A 16413-nucleotide genomic window follows, 5' to 3' on the forward strand; every position below is an offset into this window, starting at 1 on the left:
GAACAGATAGAACAATTATATTTAAAAGGAAAACACCTTGGAAAATAAGCAGCAGTTACAAAGAATCTCCAAAAGGTTCATTTTTCTCTGCTGACAAAGATTATGGCAGAACTCTTTTTTTCTTCTCTTGAAAAGTCATCTGATTTTGAGACTTTATCACTTTTAATGACATTTTGCTAGGGATTTCATCCCATAATTAAACTTCTTAAATAATACTAACTTTTCATTGCTGTATGTTTCTACAGCAATCTGCACATTAAGCAACCTGGAATTGCTCCCTGATATTTGATCTAGAAGCTTAGCTTTGTGAACAACTTCCCATACATTATTCTTGTTTTGATGTAAGAAGCTCTGCCACTGGGAAGTGCGGCACTGGAGGCAGGTCTCCAGCCTAGGTAATCACAGGGGAACCTGGGGATGCACCACAAGGCTCCCCAGCAGCTAATCTGGATGCTGCTGTTTGCACCATTTGCAGTACGTGTATTATTCCAGGAATAGTTAGTCGTTTCATTTTTTCCCTTCAGTGAAGAGAATCCAATATAATGAACTGAAAATTATATTTTTATTTGTCTGAACCTCTGCCAGATGCTGCTTGTGAGTATTCAAATTTCATATTTGTTTTTCTTTCTTTGTCTATGGCAGGTCAAATCATCCTCTGGTAGACTGTGAAGTATATTTATTAAGATCAGTTGAGTTATGCCAGTTTATGTCTGGTGAGGATCGTCCTAAATCACTACAGTTCCCTTTCTCAGTTGTAAATTTTTGTCAAATCCAGAGCATTAAAGCATGATGTTTGAACAATATTTACTTACGAAACTATACTGGTTATAATCTTTAGAAGTATTTAAAGAAGAAGTATGCATTTTAGGCATGGGGACCCCGCTCTGAGGCAGTGTAATGGAACAGATGGCTTTCTTGGCTCTCTTTCACTCCGTGATTCTACATGAATAAAGATTTCACAACCAAGACATTATGATTTTATTGAGGAATTACTGTTCTTGCTAATAATTTTGTTATCTTTATACTCCTTTGTGTCAAATAGGCTGTACTGACAGATGTGTCGGTAGGATATACATAACATCAGGACTCTGCTCAACACTTCAGTTACAAATACCAAAAATTATGGAAAGAATATGGTTTAAAAATGCATTTGGAACCTGACAGATTTTCTTTTTGTTGACTGTCTTCATCCCATGATATCAGAGGGATGCTTGAAGAAATCTGTCCAGCTGATTTCCAGAGAAAGTAAAAATTATAATTTAAATTCAATATAGCACAGCAGTATAACCATATAGATTCACACAGAATTTTGTAGTAGGATTCTGGAATTAAATTCTCCAGCATATTATACCTGTGGTGACATAGCAAAAACTGAGTGAGGGTGGGCATACGTATTTTAGATATGTTGTTAACCTTACAAGTTCAATCCAAAGCCTGTAATAGTGAATGCCCTTGTCTCAGTGATGTCTTCTTTCAAGACAGTTTGTTTCAGCTGAGCATAGCTGACCTTGTCGTCACTAACGGAAGTCGGAGCTGGCCTCAGCCACCCTTCAGCTCCTTCAAGTTTTAGGAAAGCCTGGCCGTTTATCCTGCACATTCGTTAGTCTATTAATGTTGTCTAATTAAAAGAGTTTTCAGATTACTTTTATGAAAGGACATGAACAAATATGAAGCATTCCACTTCTCTAACAAAATAATGCTTACAGTGTTCCAAGGAACTTCCAAGGAACAGCAATGCCATTGAAATGAGACACATTTCTAACAACTTTTAATTTCACAAAAGCAAATAGCAACAAAAAAATTTGCAAAAACAAATAGAAGCTAGCACTGACAGCTTTAGTACAGTCTAGGAGACAAAGGCATGGAAGTGACTGGACAGTGATCTGCAAAATTGTGGCTTTTCATTTGCATTCATAGTGTTGAAAGCAGCTGTATTTTCACAAACTCTCTATTTTAAGAGTCTTTACCAAGAAAAGCTTGTGGGCAGAAATAAGTCCGGATTCCTAATATGTCAAGTGCAATGCTTGTGTGTTTTCAGGGAGTGAGACCAGGCTTACTTCAAATCTTTGCAATGTGTGAACAGAACTACTTATTTCACCTTAAGGAAAATCCATTACAATAAAACAGAAAACCCAGACACAAGTTCTTCAGGAGATTTTCTCTTCCAGAACTCCAGTGAAAAAATAAGTGGGCACCCATCAGGGACTGCTTAGAAGTCTTCAAATACATTTTCAGAGTATTTTCCAAAATGTTAAAGCGTTTCTCAGTTCTTATAGTGTTTCACCTGTTTTTGGCTTGTTTGGGCTTGGTTTTGTTTGAGAAATCAATTAGTAATTTTATCAATAGGAATGCTGCTTCAGAAAATGAGTATTTGCTTTCTTATTCAATGAAGACTGCACATTGTATACTATGGGCAACACCTCTCTTGCAAGACCTCTCTTTTATGTCTTACACAAAGGCCATACCAATAGCCACACTAATTCACAGTTATGAATAGAATAACCTTCTATACTGTATTTCCCACTGCCCTCTCCCCTATGGTTAAAATGAAGAGTTTAATAGTAGGTTGTCTGAATTATGCAACCCCACCCCTGCTGTTAACAGAGTTTAATGGAAATATAGCTACTGCATTTTATGATCTACAGTATAAGGTTCACAACAAGACTGGCTGTGTTAGTGTTTTGTCACTTTGCCATCCCAAACAAGAGGTCCACTATTAGAAAATGTGGTTTAATAGAACTAATATTTTCTTTCCTAAAACTGTGATTATATCTGTAGTATGAAGGAAAGTTCAAATAAGGGAAGGCTGGCTGAAAATAACTTGTACAAATGCAACATTTTACAGGTTTAGGACAAGACCTAGCAATTAAGTGAAGCACTTCACTTAGTGGAATTAAAAACTCAGGATTAGGGTTAGCCTCCTGGGCTCCATATATAATGTGGGAAAAAGTTAGGTGTCCTAAAAAATCTATAGGGAAATGGTGACCTGAAATATCTACATGCTGAGCACGAAATCCTCTAAATTAACCTATAGGAAATACAAGGAAAGGAGGAAAGAAAGGCAGTCATCTTGAACCTTTCAGTTCTCCAATGTTTATATGCTGGAATCAGGGCTGAAGGCCTATCTTTACACTTAAGGATACAGAGATGGGAATCTTCTCAAAAGGATAGTGTATCTCTTTTTTTTTCTTTCTTTTTTTTTTTTTAATTAATTGATCATGACACAACTTTCTATCAAACATACATGCTGGGGTGCTGTTGCCATATTCAGTGGTAAGACTACTTCCCAAGAGACCTCCTACCTGGAGATTATTACTACAGCATCACTTGAACACAAAGAAGCTTCAGCCACACCACACTTTGATCAGAAGACAGACACTGATGCTACTTAGGTGTTTCACTGAACCTCTACTTAACTATTGGCTCCTGAATGCAAGAAAAATAGTCTAACAGCAGTTTTCATTCACACGTATTTTTTTCTCCCCCTCAATTGCTTCCATAAGATCCAAAAGATGTGCTTAAGCACACATAATTCTTCTACTGATCAACTTGCATGTTTTACTAACTTTGCACTCAGGACTATTGGTCTAGCTCTGCCTCCTCTACTGTTTTCCTGGGGCTTCTGAGCAAGTATCACTGTACCTTCTACATTCAGACCAGTCCAGAACCACGGCAGACCCATCCCTCAGCATGCTTTCCAATACCTCAGTAGAAACACTATACAATCGGCAAAAGAGGACTGACTTGTCTGGCTGTGGAGGAAGCATCTAGGTTCCTCCTAAAACAGTTCATGACATGGAAGATATTTAATAAGACTGTGACAAGTATTTCTGACCAACCTTTGAAAAAAAGACAAAGCTACAAGAATTGCTGTTACTTGTTCTGACAGCTCAGGCAATTATAGCCTGTCATCAGCAGTCTACCTAACTTGTACAACTGTGGCTCCTGCTTGAACTTTACATCCATAATAAGTAGTTGCCATGATGGAAGTCTTTAAATCTCTGCTGCATTAGGTTGACTGAAGATGTGTTTTTGTTTGAATGCAAGCAAATACCATTTTGACACAGAGACTGAGGAATTTAGTACAAGCATTTATACAAACATCTGCTCTGAATGCACAGAATATTTACATACAAAAGCACTGCTGAAACATTCCCACATTTGCATTGTTCATTTACTCTTAGGAATTTGCACCAAAAACCAAAGGAAATTCAAGTAATTGAAGTAACATGGCACTTCAAATGGTAGTTATGTTTGGACAGATGTTCCAGGTCTTCATTGTCATGTGAATATTCTCATACAATACAGCAGATTTTTCATCAGCTCATGAATGAATTGGATGTAACTTCTTGATTTATAAACTACAAGGAAGGTAGGTTGATAGCAAATCTTACAAAAAAGAAACATTACTATGTCCAGGAGGACTAGAAAAAACAGAGGGGAAAATATTGAAATCTACAAGACAAGGATAGGTATCTCACAAGAGATAGGTATCTTGTTTTCATGTCATTAAAAAAAAACAAAACCAAAACCTCAGTTTGATTGTGGTTGAAAAACTATCCTGCATCTTTGACCACGACAGGCATTAAAAGCACTAACTGCATTTTGTTAATATTTAGTCCAGTGTTTCCCCATGGAAACAGGCCACTTATAATCAGGTTTAAGTTTACATTAGAGTTAAAATGGATTGCAGAATGGAGTTAAACATTTTTGTTTACATTTAGAGTACTCTAGATACATAATATGAATGGCTACATCTGCCACAATGTGGCAGACGTAGCCAATTTAGAAATTAAAATGGATGAAAAACAACTTAGTTGGCTATAGCAATCCTATATTCAATTATTTCAGAAGAATCATATAACAAGGTAAAAATATAGTCTCGTACGTTGTTATCTGCTCTGTTGCAGGATCAAGAGAAAGGATTCTGTTTCTGGAAATCTGGGTTCACCGACCACAGAAATAAGCACATCATGCATGACGGAATCTCAAGTAGGCTCACGTACCTTGCTCAGTTTTCTGCATGTGAGCCAGGAAAAAATTGGTTTTGGTAGCATGCTGTGGAGTCACATCCCCAACATATTCCAAATCACTTAATGGCTTGCTATCATTCTCCGCAGGTGATCATTGTTCACTTGAGGGACAATGACCTCTGCAAAGAAATATCTAATCATTAACCTAAAGCCCATCTGCCAGATCTCAGTACTTTCTCCTGCTGTTTTCTTCATCTGGTTGGAGGTGCTTCCAGAAGGAATCTTCTGGCAAGCAAATATCAATCAGATACAAGGAAGTGAACCAGAAAATGAGTAAATGCATTACAAGAAAGGGAAAGATGTATTCCTGTTTTAAGGGCTAAATGCATTTCTAAGGATCTGTTTAGAGAAGATGGAGTAAATCTGTCTGAAAAAAATGGTTAGATATTTTTCGTTAGAGACCACAAGCAATAGATGGGTTCCTTTGTTAGATGTCAGAGTGAAAATGGATGTCTGAACTGGTTGCTCTCTTTTCAAGAGTAATTTGCACATGATCCTCAAACATTTCATGTTGGTGGGATCCTGCCTCCTTCATTCTGGAAAAGGGGTATCGTTTGAGACTTCTGCTTTCTGACATGATTCCTAGTGACTCTTTTGCTCTCTAAGGGACAAATAAATTCTGGGTTAATGAGGAATAAGGAAAGTAAGTTAACCTAGTCTTACAACAATCGAATCATAGAATCATGGAGTCATAGAATCACAGAATGGTTTGGGTTGGAAGGGACCTTCAAAGACCATCTAGTTCAACCCCTCCGCCATGGGCAGGGACATCTTTCACTAGATCAGGTTACTCAAAGACCCTTCCAACTTGACCTTGAACACTTCCAATGATGGGGCATCCACAACTTCTCTGGGCAACCTGTTCCAGTGTCTCACCACACTCATCGTAAAAAATTTCTTCCTTATAACTGATCCAAATCAGCTCTCTCTCAGTTTAAAACAGTTGCCCCTTGTCCTGTCACTACAGGCCTTGGTAAGAAGTCTCTCTCTGTCTTTCTTATAAGCTCCCTTTATATATTGAAAAGCTGCAATAAGGTCCCCCTGGAGCCTTCTCTCCTCCAGGCTGAACAACCCCAACTCTCTTTCCTCATAGGAGAGGTGTTCCGGCCCTCTGACCATTTTTCGTGGCCCTCCTCTGGACCCACTACCACAGGTCTGTCTTATACTGGGAACCTCAGAGCTGGGCTCAGTACTCCAGGTAGAGTCTCAGGAGAATCAAGTAGAGGGGAAGGATCACCTCCCTCACCCTGCTGGCCACACTTCTTTTTATGCGGACCAGGATATGATTGGCTTTCTGGCCTGCAAAAACACATTGCCAGCTCATACCCAATTTCTCATCCACCAGTATCCCCAGGTTCCCTTCTCTGCAGGGCTGCTATCAATCCGTTCAGCCCCCAGTTTGTATTGATATTGGGGATTGCCCTGACCCAGCTGCAGCACCCAGCTGCACTTGGCCTTGTTGAATTTCATGAGGTTCACAGAGGCCCACTCTTCAAGCCTGTCAAGGTCTCTCTGGATGGTATCCTATCCCTCAGGCATGTCAACTGCACCACTCAGCTTAGTGTCAGCTGCAAACTTGCTGAGGGTGCATTCAATCGCCATGTCTATGTTGTTGATGAAGATATTAAACAGTACTGGTCCCAGTACGGACCCTTGAGAGGGACACCACTCACTACTGGTTTCCACTTCAACATTGAGCCGTTGACTGTAAGTCTTTGAATGCGGCCATCTAGCCAATTCCTTATCCATCTAACAGTCCATCCATCAAATCTGTATCTCTCCAATTTAGAGGTAAGAACGTTGTGGGGGACCATATCTAAGGCCTTAGAGAAGTCCAGGTAGATATATCAGTAGCTCTTCCCTTGTCCATCCACTGATGCAGTCACTCCATTGTAGAAGGCCGCTGGATTGGTCTGGCATGATTTGTCCTTGGTGAAGCCATGCTGACTGTCTCTAATCACCTCCCTGTCTTCCATATGCTTCAACATAACTTCCAGGAGGATCTGTTCCTTATCTTACTGGGCACTGAGGTGAAGCTGACTGGTCAATAGTTCCCAGGGTTCTCCTTTTTACCCTTTTTAAAAATGGGTGTGATATGCCCTTTTCTCTAGTCATTGGGGACTTCACCTGGCTGCCATGACTTTTCAAATATGATGGATGGTGGCTTAGCAACTGTGTCTGCCAATTTCCTCAGGACCCTGGGATGCATTTTGTCGAGTCTCATAGACTTGTATATGTTCAGGTTCCTCAAGCGGTCTTGAACCTGATCATTCCTTAAGATGGGAGAGACTTTGTTCACCCAGTCCCTGCCTTGAGCTTCAGGGACTTAAGAGATGTAGGAAGAATGATTGCCAGTAAAAAATGAGGCAAAAAAAATTTAGTACCTCAGCCTTCTCCATGTCAGTTGTTACTTGTCCTGTCTTATTTTTTGGGGGGGTACATTTTCGTTAATCTTCCTTTCTGACCAAGGTACCTGTAGAAGCCCTTCTTGTTGTCCTTCACACTCCTTGCCAAATAGCTTTCCTGATCCCACCCGTAGACATCCATGTCCCTATATTCTTCCCAGGATACATGTCCCTGGTTCCACTGCCAGTGCATTTCCTTCTTACACTTTACTTTGACCAGGAGGTCCTCACTCAGCCATGCTGGTCTCCTGCCTTCGCTACCTGATTTCTTACACATGGGAATCGAAAACTCTTGTGCTCTAAGAAAAGCATCAGCTGCCAGCTATGTTCTGTTCCTTTATCCCTGACAGCAATTTCCCAATGGGTCCCATCCACTAATTCCTTGAATAACTGAAAGTTTTCTCTCCTAAAATTCAAGGTCTTATTGACTGACAGCTCAATAAAGGTGCAATACTATGGTGAGTTTGGCAGATTATCTAATTAGTTCTATATCCACAACTGGATATTTTTAGTCTTAGAGAAATGAAGAGTTTACCAGATTCTGTGGAACATGGTAGAAACAGGGAAAAAATGCCCTATCTTCTTTACACTGCTCAGTTAGTTAGTATTTAAATACTCAGTAATAAACCTAAAGTACTAAGTAAATATTAAATAGAACCATTTCATTTCTTTCACTGTCTTTCTTACCCTCATTCTTTTTCATTAATTTTGAACAGATGATTGATTTTACTGAGTGAAGCAAAGCTAGAACTGGCATCTGTCCCACATCCCACTGCTTGTTGTGGCACATACACACTTGGTCATGTTATGTGGCTGAATTAATCTCTCCCCATGTTCATTCTGAGGCTACATACTTGTCCAGAATATTAAATTTTGTGATATTTTGCATTGCCTGTGTGTAATAATTAGTTTGTAAGGAACCCACCACGAGTTAGCCCATGATAAATCCAGCTATCTGGATTTTAAAAAGGTGTGGATGCATGACTCAACCCATAAAAGGTGCTTTAAGCCTGGCACAACACTGGCAAATTTACCCCTAGATAAATCATGGCTAAATGTTGCCACTTTTTCAATTACTTATTTTTCAATGTTTGTTTCCCACACTTTAAAACATAAATCTGCTTATTTATACACAGCTGCCACAGCATGATTTGCTCTGGCTTCAAGAATTGCCTCTCTGTTCACATGTTCCTGGCCGCAGCGACCTTTAAAAACCAATGTTAGCATAGAATAAATGGCCTCTAAAAGTTAGTTAAACAATTGTTGTTTATTCAGTAGACTTTGCTGGCAGATTTTGTCTTGTTCTAGGCAAACAATAATTTATATGTATAGTCAATTAGGGATGTATATGCAAAGGACAATTTCGCATCACTACCTTCTCCCTTTATCTTCTTTTATTTCCTCTGTCTACAGCTGTTCTTCTTTCAAGCTTTCATAACAAAAAAACACCTGACCTCCCTTCTTTTGAGTGTGCCTGTGGTTAGTTTTCTGAAATCTGGGACTATTTTGTAGTTTTATCATGAAACTGAATAATGGAAGTACTTCTTAAATACTTACAATGTAGCAGCAGCACAACCCTCCAACAAGCAGAAAGGACTACTTTCTGAGAGAAAGAAAGGACTACTGCTAGACCTTCTCAAAGCATTTTAAAGTTTACTGTTACTTCTCTTTCTGTAAACAAGTATTCTTTTACTAGGAAAAATTAACCTTTTAGAGTGATGTATCTCACTAGAGACCATATCTGCAGCTTAGTCATCAGGTCTCTAGTAAATATGGCAGAATTTAGTGGTGAGTTGGGATCTACCACCAGTCACTGTTTAATGCCATCGAGTACAAACAATGAATGTCAAACCAGTTTTCCTACACCAAATTCTTAGGAGACAATTTGAAGATGGAGTCTAAGGTCTAGCTCAAATCTACTTAACATTTTTTGCAGGTGTCCTTTCATTATTACCATAGACAATCTTTTCCTCAAAACAAAGAAAAAATGGTAAGCACATGAAAAAAAACTTTCAGTGAGACTTATGTAGAGATCCCAGAGGCAAAGAGGCAAGAGTAAGGTTATTTAAAGACACACGAAAAGCCTCAGGAGAAATTTAGATAATTTTCCAAGGACGGTTATTTGAGTTGGCACATTCAGATAAATGACCACTAACTGAATTACCTGCACTGGGGCACCAGTAATCACTTGTACATATATTCAGCCATGTCAGATTTCTCTTACGTTTTAAGATCCAAAGGCTAGTGTATATGTAGGATAGCAACACACAAATAGATAGACAGATACAACAATAAATATTTTCTGTTCTGAAGCTAGTCTTATTAGAAACCATTCTCAATGGAATGTAAAATATGGCATCACTCTAGGTAATACAGTGTTATGAATAATTTGTCTTCAAAATATTTATACGATTTATTGTTTTATTCTTTAAGTATTGGCCTGGCAGAGCTAGAGATGAAAATCTGTGCATAGGAAAGGCATTATATAAGCAACAGTACCCCAAAAAGCTTACCTCATCTGCAGTCTGCAGAGACCATTTATTGCACACAGGAGTTAAAGTTTTGCTAAGGGTGCTAGCTGAGGTAACTAGATTTGTGGCATATTTCTATTTGTCTGGGTAAAATTAAGCCTCCAATGTAAAGGTGGTTTTGCATTATATTGAGGTATTAAAAGTGCATTAACTATAGCTGTGTTACATATCTATATAACATAGCTCTAGCTCACTGGGATTCTTTTTTAAATTGGAATTTATCTTGGTGAGTATTTGGAAAAAAGTCTTGGAAATAATGATGAATAAGATTGCAGCCTGAAGGAGATCATGGGTTGATTTCTACCCTCAAAAGAGCTCTTCAAAGACTTTTACCCTTTATGCTGCCAGCATGCTGCTCCATTTGCAAAGTAAAATCTCCACGCAGCTTTCCAGTGTCTGATGCAGTCTGTGCTTTTATACGTGCTAGAGAATAAAGGGAAGGGTGGCATTTTATTTTGCCTAAAAAAGAAGAAAAAAGGAAATAAGTATCTGTGGCAAAAATAAAGTAAATGGTGCTCAAAGCAAAGAGCTCAAAGCCTGAAATCAATCAATCTATCTATGTATCTATCTATCTAAAATAATTCATCAAGATATATGCCAATGACCTTTATGATTTAGTATTTATTATAGCTGTTTGCCAGTAACAATATTATTGTGTATGGAAGTATAAGCAAGGGGACTGCATGACTCAAAAGCTTTTTGGACACATTTAAACAATACTTTCTCACATATCTATATAGGCAGGTGGCGATTGCCTGCATGGCTCAGACATGGATAATGAAAATCTTCAAGATATGTTTGCCACAATGCAAGAGCTCAGGACATTAAATTAAGTTTATTCCTACATATAAGGAAGCCCAATTACATTATCATGAGATTGTAACCACAGACCAAATAAATCTTTTGATATAACTTTCACATCAAAGGTCGAAATGTAGTTGCTTTAGCATGTACCTAACTTCCAGATGGTTAATGTCCTTGCTGAATTGGGACCTAATGCAGAAGCTTGTAGATTTAAAGAAAGGATTTGCGAGCTAAGGAAACCCCACACCATTTTATTTCCCACAAAAACATAATAAGTGATCTTTTATGAAAAAAGAACATTCAGAATACTTTGGTTTTAATCAGAAAGTCATTAAAGTAAAAGTAGATACCCAATCATGCAAGATGAGAAGTACTTTTTCAAGTCAGTCTTATAGGAAGCTTAATACTTTACAGGATCTAGTATGTGGTTTGTTTATTTTCTGCACTTCACACTAGAAGGCTACAGCGTAAGTCACAAAATAAAGTTTAAAAGTCGTTTTATTTTTCTATGCTAGGAAATCTCATATTCAAAGAAAAGGGCACTATAAGTCTAGTCTCAGATTTCAGAAGAGGAGGAGGCAAAAGTTAAACACCACATTTTAATTTTTTCATTTTAATTAGCTTTGTGAAGCAATATGAAATCACTTGGCACAGAGATCACCAGGTGGGTAATATAAATGATATTAAAGTCAAAAAGCATTCAAACAACACTCAAAGTAATTAAAGCAATGTGAACAAATGGAGGTAAATACAGTAGTATTATTTAGAGAGCCATTAAATGTGAAGTCTAAGGTAGATTGCCTTATGTTTACCATAACGAAAAATAAAAGAGCTGGCAGATTCTACTCAAATTACTGACTTCAATACAAAGGTATTCACCAAAAGCTGAGATTTTAATATCTTTTTTTCTAATTTTGAAGAAAAAAACTTGTAAAAATCAGAAATGAAACTTCAAAGAATATCCTTTTAGTAGGCCTCAAGTTTGCTCTATTTCCCAATTACTTTTCAAACAGTTGATATTATAATTCTTCAATTTTTCTTTTTTCAAATACTTTGATTCCTTTTATACCTGTAAGTCAGATGTTCTGCACTTACAAAAAGGATTGGCTTTGTAGGGCCCTAATATTCTCATAAAATAGGACCTTCTACTTCAGGGAACATTCACATGCTAAGGACTGTTTTGAGCTCCTACTTCAAATTCTTGCCCATACTTTCCTTTACAAAGATTGCATTGAGAATATAAATTAATCTACACCAATTTAAAAATTTGCATAAGAGCAGCTAGCATGGGAAACATTGCTAGAAGAGGATGTAGCCCCCTGCGAGTGAGAGGCTGTGAAGCTGCACCCTTCTGTATGCCACACCATCCCAGACAGAATGAAAGGTGGGGGCAAGGCTCCTGCCCAGGCAACAGATGTGTATATCAGCTTGTCATTTCACAAAAGCACCACTGAATCACTTCGTTCAGGGTAAGGTCTGAAATCCTTAGACCAGGCCTTTGCAACTACAGTGTTCAGTTTCATGAGCCAGATCAATAACATAAAGGAAGTCTGGCACAAACTTACATGAGCACTTGGTACGACAAAGAGCTCTACAAAGAAATGCTGGCGTCACTCTGCAAATCAGCTGGAGCCAGTAAGTCATCATTTCTGTTTGAAGAGCTTAATATTTCCTGTCATCAAAGAATGAAAACATCTTTGGGACACATTAATCACTAATTGCTTGCTATGTCCTATACCCCCACAAAGGCAAATTTTCACCTTCTGAAGAAAAAGGACCAGGCATTTAAAACCAAACCAAAAATCCACTGATGTGCTTTAATTTGGGAAATGTGAATAGGCTTTCAAAGAATTAATTCACGCAGTCTGTGTATCTTGCATTTTATATGAATAAGGAAAATCCTTTATCATAATACACCTAGCCTTTGTAGAAATACTGAAACATCCATCACAGGCCCAACTACCCAAATTTGTTTTCACAAAGTCAGTAGATCTACTTATAAAACAAGGTATTACTTTAACCTGAAGGTGGCAGAATACAAATATGTATTTATATTTTAAAGCAGCATTACGTCAGTCCCGCTTAACAAACAAATGCTTCATTACAATGCTCCTGGAATATAGTACAGATTTGCATCCTAATTCTTCCAGCTGACCTATGCAGATGGATCTCTCAAAGGTCTCCTACATAAACCTGTTCAGCCAGAGATGCTAAGCAATGTTCACATGCAGTGGGTATGTGTGGTAAGATGCATCTCATTGTAAGACATGCCCAAGCTTCAGCTTGCTATTGTATGCTATGAATTCCACTGAAATCATCGTCTTATTCAAGTGCACTGGAGTTCAACAAGCTTCCAACAACAATCAGCACGTCGGACTTGGCATTCTTCATGATGAGTAACTGGCTGTGCTGTTCTCAGCACACAGCCCTCGGAGGTTGCCTTACCCTGGCTCCCCATTATCTTGAGTCAGTAACTCCCAGGTGTTACCCGGGAGCTGTCACAGCTCAACCACCGACCCTCGGCCCTAGACGGGGCAAAGTTTCCCATCCTAGCAAAACCCTGTGTTTGTCCTCGTTTGAGCTGCAAGTGCCCGTCGGGCTCTATTACTATTCACAAAGGCAAAGGGTGTACAGACCCCCGCGTCCCGGGGCCTCGCTGTTCGTCTTTAAAACCCCCTGAGAGAGAAGGTTTTGCAGAGCGTTTCCCTCACTTCGCTTGCCACAGCTTGCGACCCCGCGACCGCAGCCTCTTCGCTCGCGGCCCGGAGGGACTTCTCCCCCTCGGCACTCACAGCACGTGGACCCACCGGCTCCTGCCCCCAAGGCGCGGCCAGAGCGACCGCAGCCAGCTGACTGGGCGCTGCCCACGGCCTCCTGAACGCACCGGGGTGCCCCGGCCCACAGAGGGGATCACCGCTCAGCCCCACCGGCCCACTCGTGGGGAAGACACTGGCTTTCTGGGAGGAGCCGCGACTCTCCCCGGCGCGTCTGAGCCAGGACCGGCGGCCAGGTGGGGTCGGCGCCGCTCGGAGGGCAGGCAGACTGACGAGCCCGCCCGCACCGCGAGGGGACAGGTCGGTTTGTTCCCTCCCCCCTGGGGTCGCACCGCCCGGACCCCGCCAGGCTGACCCCGAGACTCTTCCCTGCGTCCCCCGGCCGCTCGGCGACCTCGCTTCGCTTCGCCCCGGCCCGGCCTGTCCTGTCCCGTCCCGACCCGAGCCGCCGCGGGGACGGCCACCGCCCCCCCCACCCGGGAGAAATACGCAGGCAGACGTGAGAAGCGCCTCGTCCCCCACGCCGGGCGGGGCGGGGCGGGGCCGCGGCCGGGAGGCGGGGCGTCGGGGGCGGGCCGTCCCGCGGGGGGGCGGGGCCGGCGCGGCGGCAGGAAGGGGAGTCGCGGCGACGGCGCGCGGCAGACCCTGGTGTCGTTGCCGCTGCCAGCATCGCTGGAGCAGCTCGGCCGGAGTCGGCGGCGCGTCTTGGCTTTCTCCTGTGAGTTTCACGTGCTTCGCGTTAGCCCGGGCGCGGGGGGAGGAGAAGAAGAAGAAGGAGGAGGAGGAGGAGGAGGAGGGAGTTGGAGTTATGGTGATTTGCCCCAGCCCCACGGCGGGGGCCGGTCTCGGTCCCTTCTCCGGGTGGAGGGGCCCCGTGCCCCGGTCGGCAGCTGGACGCTCGCCTCCCGCGGCCGCGCTGCCCCTTCCCAGGCACACGTGCCGCGGCGACGCTTTCCGCCGGGCGGGCCGCGCTGCCCGAGACGCGGCGCCTCCCCGCGGGTGCCTGAGGGACAGCTGCCGGCCGGCGGCGCGGAGGAAACTGCCTGGGGCCCCTGGAAGGCCGCCGGGGGCCGCGGCTGTCTGGCTGCCGGGTCCCGCTCTCCCCTGGCGGGTTGCGGCGCGGAGGGGCGCGGGGAGCCCCGTGCTGCCCGCCCCGGGGGCGGCAGAGCTCTGCCGCTGTCTGACGGGGTGGGCGCGTCGAGGTCTCTCTCGGAGCCCCTCCTCCGCCTGCCGGCGCTTTGTGTCCCGTGTAAGGGAGACGGGAGGGAGCTTTCCCGGGGGGGCGGCTGGGGCACGGCGCGGTCCCCTCCCGCCAAAGTTTCCTGCGGCGCTCGGCACTGTCAGTCTGTGCACTGGCGGCGCGGAGGAGGGGAAGCGCGGCCAGCTGCGGGCCGGGCGGGGGGGAGCGGGGCGGCCGTCCCGGGGGCCGGTTCCTCCCCGCTTGTCATGGGGTCCGCCTTAAAGGGACAGCGGCGGCTCGGGGGCGGTGCGCCTGGGCGGAATCCCGGCCGCCTGCTGCGGTGATGGGGAAGATGGCTGAACGCGGGAGAGCCAGAGCCCCTTCGGACTTTGGGCGCTGTTCTGTTGAGGCTGTCATTTCGTCACCTCTATATGTCTAGCCATGGAAAGCAGTCAAGTGTTGACATTTTGTTAGTCTTCACTTCCAGCTGTTTTGAGCTGTGGTGGTATGGTTCCTATTAGTCCCTGGGAGTGGCTTTTTTGTTCATTTTTTTTTTTTTTTAAACCTCCACTGCTCATTCTGTTAATTCTTTTAAAAACTCCCATATTAGATCTTTTGCATTAATTTTGAAAGATGTATGTTTTATGTGTCAATCTCTCACAATTTTGATTTGCACGTGGTTTTGAACATACCAGGTAAATATTCACTTGCCAGTGCGTGGCTGTGCTATGAGAATTGGTGTATGAATGGGTGGATCCGAAGCCCTTCTGGAACGGTAAAACCATTGTCAGTTCTCAGACTGTCTTGTGGACCACCAACACAGAGGTGTGGTGTTGACAAGTTGGTATGTTTTACTATAGACTGTTTTCACATTGCCTACTGGAGGCTTGCAGGTGAGCGTTCTTACAGGTTCCAATAAAAAAGAGAAATCACTGGCATTAATTAGAATTTTTAAGCTTATTAAAGACTTAGTGTTTGTTTGGCATGGAAATGGATGTCATCTTATAAGAAGACAGGCGTTTTAATATCTCAAGCCTCTTCATGATATTTCACTTGATAGGAATAAGGCCTTTTGTTTCCTTTTTGATTTGGGGTACTCCTTCTGTGTCTTTACAAGTGTTCCAGCATTAAAAGCATCAGTAATAAGTCTAGCTTTCAGAAAATGACAATTCAATCCCAAAATCTTAACCAAACTTAATTTTTTAGATGGCTTATATGTTAGACTCTTATTTATATTTCTGTCTTGTACTGTAGATCTGAAATCAGGAGATAGTTTTTAAAAATAACTTTACTGGAAGATTGATGCATGTTTGCCGGCTAGTGCTTGCAGAAAAATGGAAAGCAGGTTGAATTTAATCCTCACGTACTTGGCTAGTTTCTTTGACATGGTGATCCCATCACTGGTGCAGGTGAAAGTGGGAGATCTAGGAGGTAAGAGCTAACAACTAGCCAAAAGCAGGTGCAGAACACACAGCCCTTCCTTTGACAAATGGAGGCAGAGGTCTGCACAAGCATGTGTGCAAGCAGGTTCAAAATAATCTGAGACATCTGATCCAAAATGGAAACCCACCATTTCATTTATCTGTTTGCTTGTCAAGTGAGATAACCTGAGTTATTTCCCTGCACGTGGCTGCTACCACAGAATGTGCAGTTTGAGAGGAGTTTTGTTCTTGTTTCCTTACATAC

At 42.4% G+C, this 16413-nt stretch overlaps 1 protein-coding gene across 4 annotated transcripts in view; it reads left to right on the forward strand.

Moving 5' to 3' along the window:
- Positions 1 to 14132: 14132 nt before the first annotated feature.
- The window catches only part of PAM (peptidylglycine alpha-amidating monooxygenase), a 143672-nt gene continuing 141391 nt past the window's right edge, over positions 14133 to 16413 (forward strand). For all 4 annotated transcript variants that reach the window (XM_075488692.1, XM_075488691.1, XM_075488688.1 and 1 more), the window contains exon 1: positions 14133 to 14265. The gene's annotated coding sequence lies outside the window, so the exon portion shown is untranslated. The remainder of the gene's footprint in view (positions 14266 to 16413) is intronic.

This window comes from Mycteria americana, chromosome Z (assembly GCF_035582795.1).
Source record: "Mycteria americana isolate JAX WOST 10 ecotype Jacksonville Zoo and Gardens chromosome Z, USCA_MyAme_1.0, whole genome shotgun sequence".
NCBI lineage: Eukaryota > Metazoa > Chordata > Aves > Ciconiiformes > Ciconiidae > Mycteria > Mycteria americana.